Source organism: Brachyhypopomus gauderio, chromosome 3 (genome assembly GCF_052324685.1).
Source record: "Brachyhypopomus gauderio isolate BG-103 chromosome 3, BGAUD_0.2, whole genome shotgun sequence".
In the NCBI taxonomy this organism is placed as follows: domain Eukaryota; kingdom Metazoa; phylum Chordata; class Actinopteri; order Gymnotiformes; family Hypopomidae; genus Brachyhypopomus; species Brachyhypopomus gauderio.
Genome location: NC_135213.1, coordinates 34,650,978 through 34,667,063, shown reverse-complemented (window position 1 = coordinate 34,667,063; position 16,086 = coordinate 34,650,978). Strand labels below are relative to the sequence as shown.

At 46.7% G+C, this 16,086-nt stretch overlaps 1 long non-coding RNA gene across 2 annotated transcripts in view; it reads left to right on the top strand.

Moving 5' to 3' along the window:
- The first annotated feature begins 6,578 nt into the window (after positions 1 to 6,578).
- Positions 6,579 to 16,086, top strand: part of LOC143509833 (uncharacterized) — a 13,502-nt gene continuing 3,994 nt past the window's right edge. Inside the window, exons 1-4 of one of the 2 annotated variants that reach the window (XR_013129803.1) lie at positions 6,579 to 6,674; positions 7,238 to 7,340; positions 10,637 to 10,787; positions 14,588 to 14,772. This is a non-coding gene — a long non-coding RNA (uncharacterized LOC143509833). Of the gene's footprint in view, positions 6,675 to 7,237; positions 7,341 to 10,636; positions 10,788 to 14,587; positions 14,773 to 16,086 lie in introns of those variants that run through there. The other variant, XR_013129802.1, reaches the window with a different exon arrangement.

The following is a 16,086-nucleotide window of genomic DNA, read 5'->3' as shown; positions in this document are numbered from 1 at the left end:
AACAGGGCTGATTCTGGTTCCATTTCTGGCTATCGTTGTTGTCATGGTGACTGGAAAGGGGGTTTCAGGATGCATTTTTGGGCTGGTATCACATATGGTGTAGAAGGGGGAGAGTGAAAGCCAAAGGTGGAGAACAGAGATGATGACAGGTTAAATCAGGTGGAGAACAGAGATGATGACAAGGTAAATCAGGTGGAGAACAGAGATGATGACAGGTTAAATCAGGTGGAGAACAGAGATGATGACAGGTTAAATCAGGTGGAGATCAGAGATGATGACAGGTTAAATCAGGTGGAGAACAGAGATGATGACAAGGTAAATCAGGTGGAGAACAGAGATGATGACAGATTAAATCAGGTGGAGAACAGAGATGATGACAGGTTAAATCAGGTGGAGAACAGAGATGATGACAGGTTAAATCAGGTGGAGAACAGAGATTATTACAGGTTAAATCAGGTGGAGAACAGAGATGATGACAAGGTAAATCAGGTGGAGAACAGAGATGATGACAGGTTAAATCAGGTGGAGATCAGAGATGCAGGTTAAATCAGGTGGAGAACAGAGATGATGACAGGTTAAATCAGGTGGAGAACAGAGATGATGACAGGTTAAATTCAGGTGGAGATCACTGATGATGACAAGGTAAATCAGGTGGAGAACAGAGATGATGACAGGTTAAATTCAGGTGGAGATCACTGATGATGACAAGGTAAATCAGGTGGAGAACAGAGATGATGACAGGTTAAATCAGGTGGAGAACAGAGATGATGACAAGGTAAATTAGGTGGAGAACAGAGATGATGACAGGTTAAATCAGGTGGAAAACAGATGATGACAGGGTAAATCAGGTGGAGAACAGAGATGATGACAGATTAAATCAGGTCTGAAGATTTCCTGGTCTAACTAAGAAAAAGTCTGTCAGCTGATCAGTCTTTACAAATATACGTATTACTCCTTCTTTCTATCTGCATATGAAAGCATAACACAGCACACTAAATAATGGATTGTTAGGATCACCACAAATGGGTTCTGCCTTTCGTAACCTTACCCTCGCACTTAACACACACGCTTTCTGCTTGGCCCTGGATGGCAATCCCATAAGTGCTTCTCTAAGACCACAATCCAGGTCATCTCCTTTACTGATTTGTTAAAAATCTAGGATTTTGCAGTAACCTTAACTTTTGGTGTGCAAAGACTATGTGCATAGACTACTGGAGGAGGGTTTTTGCTACTGTTCTATTAATGAACCATAATGGTGCTCATATACTGACACGGAACAGTTCTGTAATAGCTTCTAGGGTTCTGTAGGTCTAAGGTTCTAGAGTTCAGGATCCGGTGGTTATAGAGTCTGTGGTTCCATAATTCTAGAGTTCTGTGGTTCCAGAGTTCTGCTTTAGAGTTGTATGGTTCTAAAATTGTAAATATTTCAAATGATCAGCAGTTTAGCTGAATCCGTATTGGTTAACTGTGTCTCCAGGTGGGACTCACGGACCCTCCTGATCCTGTCCCCACAGCACTCCCAGACACTTTCACCTCGTCCTTGTCTTGGACAAACGTGTCCATTTTGCTGCCTGCTCCCCACTGATTAAGGATTCCTTTGATCCAGGGGCCTGTTGGGTTGGAGTGGGCCTCTTTGTAGTAATGCTTTTAATGCTAGGTGTTGTGTGAGATGTGCATGAATGAGCTCAACATGGTGGGGGGGGGGGGGTTCGTTTGGAACTGGAGCTGCATAATTATTTGTTCTTTTTCTTCCACTGAGCATAAGATGCTCATTAAGCATCTGGCCTTTAACATTTTGGCAAACAGAAGAGTAGGAGGGTGTGTGTGTGCATGTGTGTGTGCATGTGTGTGTGAGCACATGTGTGTGAATGCTTGTTTGTGTGTGTGTGTGTGTGTGTGTGTGTGTGTGTGTGTGTGTGAGCACATGTGTGTGAATGCTTGTTTGTGTGTGTGTGTGTGTGTGTGTGTGTGTGTGTGTGTGTGTGTGTGTGTGTGTGTGTGTGTGTGTGTGTGTGTGTATGTGTATGTGTGTGGTAGGGTTTTTTGGAGGGGGGCATTATGAATTACAATGCAACACTCCCATAGGACAAAGGAAGAAACATTAACAAAGAAACACAGGAAGTGTGATCATAATTGTCCTCTGGTGGTTGTCCTTCACATGCCTGTACATGGGGACATAAAGAGATTATACACATAAATGTTCTTTGTGTAATCTGTGTAGCACAAGACAAACATGTCCCTGCAGAAATCAGCACCTCTGTGGTTTTGTAAAGAGCAGCATAAGTGGGAGATTAGAGTGTTTCAGCCTGCCACCCAGAGACGGATGTGTCGTAATAAATACGTCTACCCTCACTACACGCCACAGTGCACATACACACACAGCCAAGCCACACTGTAAAAATGAAAAATGTCATTCATGAAAAGCTGAGAAACTGTAACGTTGCTATTTAGTAGTGCGTCTGTACAGCTATGCAAAGGTACATGACTGAATTATGTGAGAAATTAAAGTCTCAACCGAGAAAGCTTTATAGCTGACATTGTCACGCAGACATCTTAGGTGCCCTAATCATTACACTGACCTCTACTAACAGCAGAACACAGGACTGAGGATGAAATGAAGGTGTTCTGTGGGTCGAAGGCTCCATGGTTCTAGAGTTCAGGATCCGGTGGTTATAGAGTCTATGGTTCCATAATTCTAGAGTTCTGTGGTTCCAGAGTTCTGTTTTAGAGTTGTGTGGTTCTAAAATAGTAAATATTTCAAATGATCAGCCTCGGGCAGAAGAGCAGCTTCAAAATGAAGTGTTAGATTCATTTAGTCTTTCATTCGTCCCTTTACAGACAAGAGATCATGTTTTCATGTGATTCAACATATTACGTTTCTTCTGGTAGCTGAATATATCTGCTTTTATTGCATATGTGAAACAGGGTGGCATTCACACACACACACACACACACACACACACACACACACACACACACACACACACACACACACACACACACACACACACACTCACACTCACACTCACACTCACACAGATGTGAGGGTTCTGAGGTAAACCAGTGGATGAATTGGATTACAGATAACACGTGTTGTCTGTGCTTTCCAACTGTCCCTCTCTGTCCCTCACTCACCGTCCCTCACTCACCATCCCTCACTCACCGTCCCTCACTCACCGTCCCTCACTCACCGTCCCTCACTCACCGTCCCTCACTCACCGTCCCGCACTCACCGTCCCGCACTCACCGTCCCGCACTCACCGTCCCGCACTCTCTGTCCCTCTCTGTCCCTCACTCACCGTCCCTCACTCACCATCCCACACTCACCGTCCCTCACTCACCATCCCACACTCACCGTCCCTCACTCACCGTCCCTCACTCACCGTCCCGCACTCACCGTCCCGCACTCACCGTCCCGCACTCTCTGTCCCTCTCTGTCCCTCACTCACCGTCCCGCACTCTCTGTCCCTCTCTGTCCCTCACTCACCGTCCCTCACTCACCGTCCCACACTCACCGTCCCACACTCACCGTCCCACACGCACCGTCCCTCACTCACCGTCCCTCACTCATTGTCCCGCACTCTCTGTCCCTCTCTGTCCCTCACTATCCCTCACTCTCTGTCCCTCACTCTCTGTCCCTCACTGTCCCTCACTCACCGTCCCTCTCTGTCCCTCTCTGTCCCTCACTCACCGTCCCTCTCTGTCCCTCACTCACCGTCCCTCACTCACCATCCCACACTCACCGTCCCTCACTCACCGTCCCTCACTCACCGTCCCGCACTCACCGTCCCGCACTCACCGTCCCGCACTCTCTGTCCCTCTCTGTCCCTCACTCACCGTCCCGCACTCTCTGTCCCTCTCTGTCCCTCACTCACCGTCCCTCACTCACCGTCCCACACTCACCGTCCCACACTCACCGTCCCACACGCACCGTCCCTCACTCACCGTCCCTCACTCATTGTCCCGCACTCTCTGTCCCTCTCTGTCCCTCACTGTCCCTCACTCTCTGTCCCTCACTCTCTGTCCCTCACTGTCCCTCACTCACCGTCCCTCTCTGTCCCTCACTCACCGTCCCTCTCTGTCCCTCACTCACCGTCCCTCACTCACCCTCACTCAAATGGGTCACGGGGTCCGTGGCGAGACGCTGCACTGTGTCCTGGCCTATATTCCAGTAAATGCTGGGAAAGTGAACCCCCCCCCCCCCCTTCTCCCTGTTCAAATCTCTGAAGAACTTGATCAACACAGCCCTGCATTCTGTATTTCTAACAGGAGGCATTTGTGAGGAGAGGGAGAGAGAGAGGGGGGAGGCAGAGAGAGAGAGAGAGAGAGAGAGGGAGGTAGAGAGAGAGGGAGGGAGAGAGAGAGAGAGAGAGAGGGAGGTAGAGAGAGAGCATGCAGGCAGTACAGGGGAAGCTGTCTTCATTTAGCATCTCTGTTTTAGCCCTTTAGCTCATAAATCATCAATCCAGTGGCGAGGTAAACACACCCACAGCTCTATGGTGATGTCATGGTAACGCTATGGTAACAGACCGATGATGGTTTGCTGTTTGTATGTCGTTAGGCCGCAGCAGAACTCTGCCGTGAGGAAGCTCGGTTACAACACTGCTTGAATCCCGCTCCGAGGAGGAGGAGGAGGAGGAAGATGTGTTTTTTGCTCTTTAGTGGTTTAAAGGCATCTCGGCTCCGTCCTTGTTTGCGTGATCTTGTCTGTGTGTATTTTAATCCAAGGTCGTGTCTTGATTTTAGTGCAGCTGCCACTCTGAACAGACGGCTGGTGATGTCAGCACCAAGACTGGCCTCATTTCCAAACTACTTTTGGCAAGAGTAATCAGTCTCAAATCGCATTGGCCCACTTGCATAGCCGTCTGTGGCAGGAGAAGTTATCAGGGCATCAGAACACTGATGGAACTGGGTAAGTGTTAACCCCCCCCCCCATGTGTTAACCCACTCACCTCCTCAGATCCGCACATCAAAGGGACACAGATTGCACTGCAGAAACACACTACACCGGCCTTACTAAACACTGCACCGCACTTACTGAACACACTCTAACGGGCTTAATGAACACACTACACCAGCCTTACTGAACACACTCTACTGCTGTTACTGAGCACACTCCAACGGCCTTGCTGTACACACTCTACCAGCCTTACTGAACACACTTCAACAGCCTTAATGAACACACTCTTCCGGCCTTACTGAACACACTACTGGCGTTACTGAACACACTCTAGTGGTCTTCTAAACACACCTGGCTTATCCCGGGGCCTGCACTCTAACGGCTTTCTGAATTGGGTGCATTTGAACGGTGGAAGTGTAGTCTAGTGCTAATGCCCACCAGCACTAATGGTTGGGCACATCTACCCTGGTGAAGGGGTCAGAGGTTGACCTGAGACACACCCTGACACACCCCCTGGTGAAGGGGTCAGAGGTGGATCTAAGACACACCCCCTGGTGAAGGGGTCAGAGGTGGATCTAAGACACACCCCCTGGTGAAGGGGTCAGAGGTGGATCTAAGACACACCCCCTGGTGAAGGGGTCAGAGGTTGATCTAAGACACACCCCCTGGTGAAGGGCATGTTCATCACAGCTACAGGTTTGTCCTCCTCAGAAGGCTCTCTTGGTCCGTAAGTTCTCAGAAGGCTTCACCTTGAACCAGCTCACCATCCCAGACATAACGGTCTTAAACTAGACTCTACATAACTGACCTCAGATCAGCAGAGCAGCGTTGTTCTGCTACTCTTGAGTTGAGCGCCATTCCTCCAGTCCCGTGTTTAATGTCAGCGTGCTCCCGGGATGCCCCCAGGGCCCACCGAACCACTGCGATTGCCTGGTGTTTTGTAATTAACTGGGGGTCTATGTGACTTCCGCGGCCCGCGAGCTGAAGGACACTTTAATTATGCATGTGAGAGGGGCGGTTTTTCCGCTTGGTGCCGGTGTATTTGTAACGCTGAATCCCGCTAGCGCCACTGCAGAAGAGACCGGCGGAGGTTTAGCACAAGACGCCGGTGCACCGGGCGGTTCGGGTGGATCGTTCCCTGCAAAGCCGCGCTGGTTTATCCTGCGGATATCCTCCAAACGCTCGCGGGCACGCTCGCGGTGTTCTTAAAGCTGTGTTTCTCAGTAGTTTAGACTCACATGTCTGTCACAAAGCCCCTCCAAGCCTGAACTTCTATATAAACACACAAACACACGGAGCGCACTCGAAATTCATCTGCAGAGAGAATCCAATGTAAATATTTACGAGCGATAGTAACTGCAACAGACGTTCACTTTGTTCTTCAGAAAACTGTTCGACTAAAGTGCCCTTAAGGTCAAAGCCGAGAATAACGACTTCCAGCACTTTCCACTTTCACAAATAGGAGAAATTCAAACCTCCGAAAGCACAAAAGCTACAGAAATCGAGTCTAAATTTAGACGGCAACGTTACAAAAGGTCGACGGGTGCCGATGTGTAGGGAGCACGTTCTGTAATCTCGTTTCAAACAGTGAGAAATGAGTTCACTTCACTTCTGCTATCTTTTGCTTTATTTATTTTGGCCGTGTTTGTTTTTAAATGTGTTAAACTCACATTGATCCCAGGAAGAACACCAGCTGTAGAATCATATACAGTATAGAAGATTTCCAGAGAAACAGCACATTTTCAACAGGATTTTCATCAGCTGTCCAAGAAAGGTGCTCCTCTGTGTGTGTGTGTGTGTGTGTGTGTGTGTGTGTGTGTGTGCATGAATACCAAGATTCCAGGGAGCAACTGCAATGTACCATAAAGATCATTATTGTTCTTCACCAACATATATATATATATAGGCCTATATATATATATATATATATATATATATATATATATATATATATATATATATATACACACACATAACATATATGTGTTACACCTTCTATTAGCATCATGGCGTGTCCACTGTGGTGGTGGACTGGCCAGTGTTTAATTCTAATAGTAAGTGGGGATTGTAGCAGGCAGAGTGGTTTCCCCAGGTGCCCTAACCTGACTCGGTCTCCTGCTTTCAGAACGTGGCCAGTGGGAGTGTTGAATGATAAAAAAAGAATCACGTTTTTTTGGGGGGGTTTGGGGTGAGCTGTTTGGAAAATGTGAAGTGAGAAATGTGTCAGGAGTGAACCTCTGACTGAAAAACAGACTTGCAGTATACGTAAACACGTAGGGGATCAGGTTTTGCCAAACAGCAAATAAACAATAACACTACATTTCACATTTGCTCCAGAATGAAATGTGTGTAGCACGGAGTCGTCAGGGACAACGCTTCCCAGAAGCCCCGCGATGGAGAAGACGAGGATTAATGGAAGACATATGGAGACATTCCTAAGGTGAACTCCAAGCGTACTTATAAAATTCCACTTAGGTTACATCTGTACCTCTTTCACAGCGAGTCCTATCCCAGCTAGTCAAGAGTATTATAGTGCCTCGGTAGACACAATGCCTCAGCATATGCAGAGATATTTACACAGGCAAAGCTGTCGTGTCACCCTTCAAGGCTTTTGGGCTTGTGTGTGTGTGTGTGTGTGTGTGTGTTGTTCTGACATCTCGGAGCCTGAGGCTCATTGTTTGCAGTGTGAAGTTCTGTGTCCTCATTTCTGTGCTGTGGGGACGGTCCTCGGTTCACTCCAGTCTAGCCTGCTGTTGTGTGTGTGTGTGTGTGTGTGTGTGTGTGTGTGTGTGTGTGTGTGTGTGTGTGTGTGTGTGTCCAGTCTAGCCTGCTGTTGTGTGTGTGTGTGTGTGTGTGTGTGTGTGTGTGTCCAGTCTAGCCTGCTGTTGTGTTTGTGTGTGTGTGTGTGTGTGTGTGTGTGTGTGTGTGTGTGTGTGTGTGTGTGTGTGTGTGTGTGTGTCCAGTCTAGCCTGCTGTTGCAAAGCTTCCTGTTACATTCTGCCCACAGTTTCCTGTCTGTGTTCACAGTAGAACCAAAGCAAGGGAGGACAAGTGTGTCCAAGACTGTCTCCGGACACGGGTGTCTCCGGACACGGGTGTCTCGGACACGGGTGTCTCCGGACACGGGTGTCTCCCGGACACGGGTGTCTCCGGACACGGGTGTCTCCAGACACGGGTGTCTCCGGACACACGGGTGTCTCCGGACACACGGGTGTCTCCGGACACGGGTGTCTCCAGACACACGGGTGTCTCCGGACACATGGGTATGATTCTCTCTGACTGGCGAAGCTGTGTATGTCATCACTGCATTGCAGTAGAGTGACTGCTGCAGTTTTGATGGGATGTAGGTAAATGTCTTCTATTGTCCTCCTTAGCTCCACCCACTATGTCAAAGGGGGCGTGGTCTGTGTGATCGTCCACTAGACTGTATGCACCTCTCCCCAGGTACGGCATGCAGGGAAGCCAAATACATATCAGATTATGAGACCAATCACACTGTTGAGATTAAGAGAACACTCACACTGTTCAGATTACAAAACCGCTCACAGTGTTCAGACTACTATAACATTGAGGCTGTTCAGATTGAGAGAACACTGACACTGTTCAGATTAAGAAAACAGCGACACTACTAAATTCAGATTACGAGAACATTGAGAGTGTTTAGATTAAAAGAACAATTAAACTGTTCAGATTAAGAGAACACTCACATTGTTAACACTGAAAGAACACATATAGTCCATGTTTGATTATATACAGTGTACCGTGGAAGTAGATTTGCAAGAATAATCACCCATTAAGATGAAGAGGGTTCTGGCCCACAGGCAGATGAAGTCCTCATTAAAAATGAACTCGTGATGAGCAGAAATCAATGTGGTCATAGTGCAATGCAATATTCATAACCGAAAGCAGCCGTCCACAGTTGGTAGGGAAGATTATCGATCCGTTTACACTTGGCTTATTGCCAAATGCTACAACAAATTTGCAAGTGTAGCATTTTGAACACACATGGAGGGACACCTGAAATCAGCCCTGTTCTGAAGTGGAAATTCCACGCTGTAATTTTATAATTATGAAGGCAATTATGAAACCATGACCTAAAATGCAAATGTGCTGCTACGCGATAATTAAACTGAAATCCTGTAGTGTCATAGGCTGATATAAAGGCTAGTCCATTACATCACCAAAAACAAACAAGTCCTGCTCTAAAACTCTTTGTTTTGATTTTTTGGGGCTTTTTTTGGCCAGTTTCACTCTAATGATCTCCAGATCATTTATTGTGCAGTTTGTTGAAGACTCTGAAATGCTGCTGATATGTTGACACATGCATGAGAGCATGAGGCTGATCTGGGGACAGGACTCGGGGACAGACCACCGATCTGGGGACAGGACTCAGGGACAGACCACTGAACTGGGGACAGGACTCAGAGACAGACCACTGAACTGGGGACAGGACTCAGGGACAGACCGCCGAACTGGGGACAGGACTCAGGGACAGACCACTGAACTGGGTACAGGACTCAGGGACAGACCGCCGAACTGGGGACAGTAGTCAGGGACAGACCAACGAACTGGGGATAGGACTCGGGGACAGACCGCCGAACTGGGTACAGGACTCAGGGACAGACCGCCGAACTGGGGACAGGACTCGGGGACAGACCACTGAACTGGGGACAGGACTCAGGGACAGACCACCGAATTGGGGACAGGAGTCAGAGACAGTTCACTGACCTGGGGACAGGAGTCAGGGACAGTTCACAGACCTGGGGACAGGAGTCAGGCACAGTTCGTTGACCTGGGGACAGGAGACAGGGACAGTTCATTGACCTGGGGACAGGAGTCAGGGACAGTTCACTGACCTGTGGACAGGAGTCAGGGACAGATCGCCAGGCTCTCGGTTCTGACAAACACTCAGTGGATGCCAAATCCATTGCAGAAAGAGATTCAGACAGAAGTCCAAGAAAAACTCAGTTAGTGGGTTTGTAGGATTTCCACTGCATACTCAGTCAAACTGCGGCGGTTTGTAGGAGATCCACTGTGTACTCCAATTTGAGTGCTGTTTGGATGTTTGACATCACCAGGCTGCGATAGTGGAAACAGATGTCCTAATAAACAAAATCTTTGCAAAATCATGCAAAGCAAATTCCTCCTCCTCTGAGCACACGAATAAGGCCTTGATGTTTGAGAGCTTCTGGATGCGTCTGCAGTATTGTTAAGATTCCACAGTAAAGCAAAGGTAAAGCAGCGCTCCAGCAGACCTCCATTATTCAAATTCTACTTTACTAGTTTACTAATGCTATATGAGTCAAGGCGATCTGTTATCCTAGTCATACACGGGTCAGTATCAAATTAGAATGGTCTGTGTAGTTGATGGTATTAACTAATGGTATTAATTAGGCACTGAACACTGCACCGGACATTGGACTGAGCACTGAACACTGCACTGGGCATTGGACAGCATTGCACTGGACATTGGACTGAGCACTGGACATTGGACTGAACACTGCACTGGGCATTGGACTGAGCACTGCACTGGACATTGGACTGAGCACTGGACATTGGACTGAACACTGCACTGGGCATTGGACTGAGCACTGTAACGCATGCAACACAAATCTCCTCCCACTTCCCGCTTCATTTCCATGGTTCCCATTTTCTCTGGAGGAGCCAGAATGTATGAAGGCAGAGATCTTCTCTTGTGTGCTATTGTCAATCTGCTCTTTTGTCTTCTAAATTCAGCCCCATTGTTGTGTCCTGCTGAGTGGAGCTCCACGCCCAGACATGCTGCCAACCGTGGAGTCCTCAAACGTTCCCTCTCAGGACGGATGAGACTCACCACCAACCATCACCACAAGTCCACGTCTAGGAAGTTTAGAGGACACACTTGATGGTGATGTTTGTTTGAAATCTTAAGTCCTCTGTGTGAACTGTGGCCCTGAACTCTTAGTGGTTTATAGACAGGAGGAGATTAGTCACAGCAGAGTGGCATCAAGCCCACTGTGTGCAGGCTGTAATTATTAGAGCACATTGTGTGAGTAGAGGAGTATCAGTGAAGCATTTGCTCAAATGTGAGAGTCAAACATGAGTCAAATGTGAGAGTGAGTCAAACGTGAGAGTGAGTCAAACGTGAGAGTCAAATGTGAGATTGAAACAAACGAGAGTCAAATGTGAGAGTGAGTCAAACGTGAGAGTCAAATTTAGTGAGTCAAACGTGAGTCAAATGTGAGAGTAAGTCAAATGTGAGAGTCAAACATGAGTGAGTCAAATGTGAGAGTGAGTCAAACATGAGAGTCAAATGTGAGTGAGTCAAACATGTGAGTGAGTCAAACGTGAGAGTCAAAAGTGAGTCAAATGTGAGAGTGAATCAAACATGAGTCTAATGTGAGAGTGAGTCAAACGTGAGTCAAATGTGAGATTAAAACAAACATGTGAGTCAAACGTGAGAGTCAAATGTGAGAGTGAGTCAAATGTGAGAGTCAAATGTGAAAGTGAGTCAAACGTGAGAATCAAACATGAGAGTCAAATGTGAGAGTGAGTCAAATGTGAGAGTCAAAAGTGAGTCAGATGTGAGAGTGAGTCAAACATGAGTCAAATGTAAGAGTGAGTCAAACATGAGTGAGTCAAACGTGAGAGTGAGTCAAACATGAGAGTCATATATGAGTGAGTCAAACGTGAGAGTCAAAAGTGAGTCAAGTATGAAAGTGAGTCAAACATGAGTCAAATGTGAGAGTGAGTCAAACGTGAGTCAAATGTGAGATTGAAACAAACATGAGTCAAATGTGAGAGTGAGTCAAACATGAGAGTCAAATGAGAGAGTGAGTCAAACATGAGAGTCAAATATAAGTGAGTCAAACATGAGAGTCAAATGTTAGTGAGTCAAACATGAGAGTGAGTCAAACGTGAGAGTCAAAAGTCAGTCAAATATGAAAGTGAGTCAAACATGAGTCAAATGTGAGAGTGAGTCAAACATGAGTCAAATGTGAGATTGAAACAAACATGAGTCAAATGTGAGAGTGAGTCAAACGTGAGCGACAAATGTGAGAGTGAGCCAAATGTGAGAGTCAAATGTGAGAGTGAGTCAAATGTGAGAGTGAGTCAAACGTGTGAGTCAAATGTGAGAGTGAGTCAAACGTGAGAGTCAAATGTGAGAGTGAGTCAAACGTGAGAGTCTCTCAAACGTGAGGGTGATGGGAGGTGTCTTCTGACCTCTGCCAGGAACTGCTGCTGCAAATGGAAGCCAGTTACTAACATTTTGTTCCAGACTCTGTGTGTGTGTGTGTGTGTGTGTGTGTGTGTGTGTGTGTGTGTGTGTGTGTGTGTGTGTGTGTGTGTGTGTGTGTGTGTGTGTGTGTGTGTGTGTGCGCCCAGATACCGAAGGTTGAATATGTATTTGGTGTGCATAATCTGAGTGTGTGTGTGTGTGTGTGTGTGTTTTTTTGTCACTACTGAAGGTTGAAAACATTGTGTGTGTGTGTGTGTGTGTGTGTGTGTGTGTGTGTGTGTGTGTGTGTGTGTGTGTTCTAGGTGTGTGTGTGCGCATGTGTGTTATGAGGTGATTTTATCTTTATTGCTACTGACGGTACAGCTCGGGAATGCTGACCTCCTGAGATAATTGAATATGTAGGTGAGAGAGAGTGTGTGTGTGTGTGTGTGTGTGTGTGTGTGTGTGTGTGTGTGTTTGTCACCACTGAAGGTTGAATACTTAGTGTGTGTGTGCGTGTGTGTGTGTGTGTGTGTGTGTGTGTGTGTGTGTGTGTGTGTGTGTGTGTGTGTGTGTGTGTGTGTGTGTGTGTGTGTGTGTTCTGTCTGTTTAAAAACACATTCCTCCCCTGGAGGTTACATGGATGAAGATGAAAATCTACCAGTTTGTCTGGGCTGTGCGACCCTCATAGTGACAGAGCTGTGTGTCCCACCCTGGGTTAAACTGAGCTGTGTCCCACCCTGGGTTAAACTGAGCTGTGTGTCCTACCCTGTGTTAAACTGAGCTGTGTGTCCTCTTACCCTGGGTTAAACTGAGCTGTGTGTCCTCCTACCCTGGGTTAAACTGAGCTGTGTGTCCTCCTACCCTGGGTTAAACTGAGCTGTGTGTCCTCTTACCCTGGGTTAAACTGAGCTGTGTGTCCCACCCTGGGTTAAACTGAGCTGTGTGTCCTACCCTGGGTTAAACTGAGCTGTGTGTCCTCTTACCCTGGGTTAAACTGAGCTGTGTGTCCTCCTACCCTGGGTTAAACTGAGCTGTGTGTCCCACCCTGGGTTAAACTGAGCTGTGTGTCCCACCCTAGGTTAAACTGAGCTGTGTGTGCTACCCTGGGTTAAACTGAGCTGTGTGTCCCACCCTGGGTTAAACTGAGCTGTGTGTCCCACCCTAGGTTAAACTGAGCTGTGTGTGCTACCCTGGGTTAAACTGAGCTGTGTGTCCCACCCTGGGTTAAACTGAGCTGGGGCTCCCCCTGGGTTAAACTGAGCTGTGTGTCCTCCCACCCTGGGTTAAACTGAGCTGTTTGTCCTCCTACCCTGGGTTAAACTGAGCTGAACTTCAAGACACTCTGAAGAACTCCTGTGATCTCAAGCCAGATTACATACATTGACATTGACCAAGTGTGGAGACACTTCATATATTTCACCATTTTTTGTGATAGGAATCTATTTATGTATAATCAAAACCAGTGTGAACAAGACTGCCTGTGAGAAGGTATTCTAGGGAGAGATGGTTATCTTTCTTCTGAACCTGTGTTCACCTTGTTGTTTGTTCTTGTTCGACCTAAACCAGTGAAAGCAGCAAGAATGAATATAATGACGTAATCATAGAGTTATTTCATTGTAAATGAACCTGACCTGTGATTGGGTAACACCAGAGTAACCTCATTAGTTACAGTTTACTACAGGACACAGCATTTGTTACACTGTTAAAGACACACAGTTTAACATGGGCTGTAAAATGTCAGACAACATCCACTGTTCTAAACACTCCTCCCATGCACAGGCAGAAGTGACAGAGACATACACTAATATAATGCATTCACATTGCTGAATGATGATTGGTCAAACATGGCCAATTTGGTGGAATAATTATAGGTCATTTGCATACAGAGTAAAATCATTTTGTTCCTTCACTTGAGAGGGCCCACTGAAATAATTATGCTGAACAATACAGTTCAGCAATGAAGCAGTTCTGATGGATATAAAAGCATACGAAACTTTAACATTATATCACATTACACAAATTAGAACACCCAAGACATGAATGTTCACAGGAGGTCAGACGATGGAAAATTAGTTGAAACTGATTAATGACTGAAAAAAATATGTTAAATCAGATATTTAAGGAAAGTGTGTGTTCATGTGGGTTTGTGTGTTCATGTGTATGTGTGTGTTCATGTGTGTGTTTGTGTGAGTTTATGTGTTTTCGTGTGTGTTCATGTAGGTGTGTGTGTGTGTGTGTGTGTGTGTTCATTCCCATGGCAATTGTAAATGTTCTTCTTCATTCATCACGGAGGGCAACTTTTTAAAAATAATTTTTTTAACATTCGCTCTCTCTCTCGCTCTCTCTCTCTCTCACACACACATACACACACACAAACAAACACACAGAGTCTTAAGTGGGTTAGAGATTTGCTGTTTAAGCTGTTTGTAAACAACCTTTGACATTTTGTTTTCTAAAGTGTTTTCTTCTTCTCATTTATCAAACAGACTAAAGTCGCTTTTGTTCCCGTCTGAACCTTTGATGGGGAAACAAACATGCAGATAAACTTTATTTAACTGTGACTCTGCTTTTGTGGACAAAGTTCAGCACGATCGCAACACCATGACATCAAACAGAGACAAACTGTGGACTACAGAGACTCCAGAGGGTGAATCTGTCCAACAGCAGCAAACCTCACAAGGAAATGAAATAAACGCCAGATAGAGAGACACACGCTCACTGATCAGAGTGTTGAAGGATCATCATCAGGTCATGTGTGCAACGTTAAATAGGTAATAGAGAGAGGAGAGGGGAGGAGAGATGAGAGGAGAGGAGAGGAGAGAGGAGGAGAGGAAAAGGGAGGATAGGGGATGTGAAGAGAGAGGAGGAGAGGGGAGGGGAGGAGAGGGGGGAGTCCATGATCAACACCCAGCATGTAACATGCTAGAATGCTAGAACTGCAATAAACCGTCTGGAGAGAGACAGAGACAGAGAGAGAGAGAGCGGGAGGGGAATACAAATGTACAAATAAATGGAGTATTGCATGTGGTGTGTGTGTGTGTGTGTGTGTGTGTGTGTGTGTGTGTGTGTGTGTGTGTGTGTGTGTGTGTGTGTGTGTGTGTGTGCGCGTACATACCTAAACATGCCTTTGTGTGTGCATGCAAGGGAGTGTCTCTGATATCATGCCACATGGACCTGTCCCTACACACACACACACACACACACACACACAGACATACACCTACACACATACACACACACACACACACAAAATGCAAAACATGACCTTAATCTAACTCATCACCCATTGTTTGATAACTGTAAGACAAATGTTCCTCTGTGCTTATGTGCGTGTTTGTCATCTTCCCCATATTTACATGGGCCTCCTCACTGGTGGTAGTGTATGAGAGTAACACACAGTGCTCTGTTCCAACTGTCAACACACATTAGTCAGTATGCCTGAGGGCCCAGAAACACGAGCCTGAGGGCCCAGAAACACGAGCCTGAGGGCCCAGAAACAGCCCAGCTCACACCCCACCGTTCTCTTATACATAGAGTGGCTCTTTGTCGCACACAGTGTAGCTCTACCAGCCAAATACAGACCACCTCTCACAGTGTAGCTCTACCAGCCAAATACAGACCACCTCTCACAGTGTAGATCTATCAGCCGTATACAGACCACCTCTCACAGTGTAGCTCTATCAGCCTTATACAGACCACCTCTCACAGTGTAGCTCTACCAGCTGTATACAGACCCCCTCTCACAATGTAGCTCTACCAGCCGTATACAGACCACCTCTCAGTGTAGCTCTACCAGCCATATACAGACCACCTCTCACAGTGTAGCTCTACCAGCCAAAAACAGTCCACCTCTCACAGTGTAGCTCTACCAGCCGTATACAGACCACCTCTCACAGTGTAGCTCTATCAGCCGTATACAGACCACCTCTCACAGTGTAGCTCTACCAGCTGTATACAGACCCCCTCTCACAGTGTAGCTCTACCA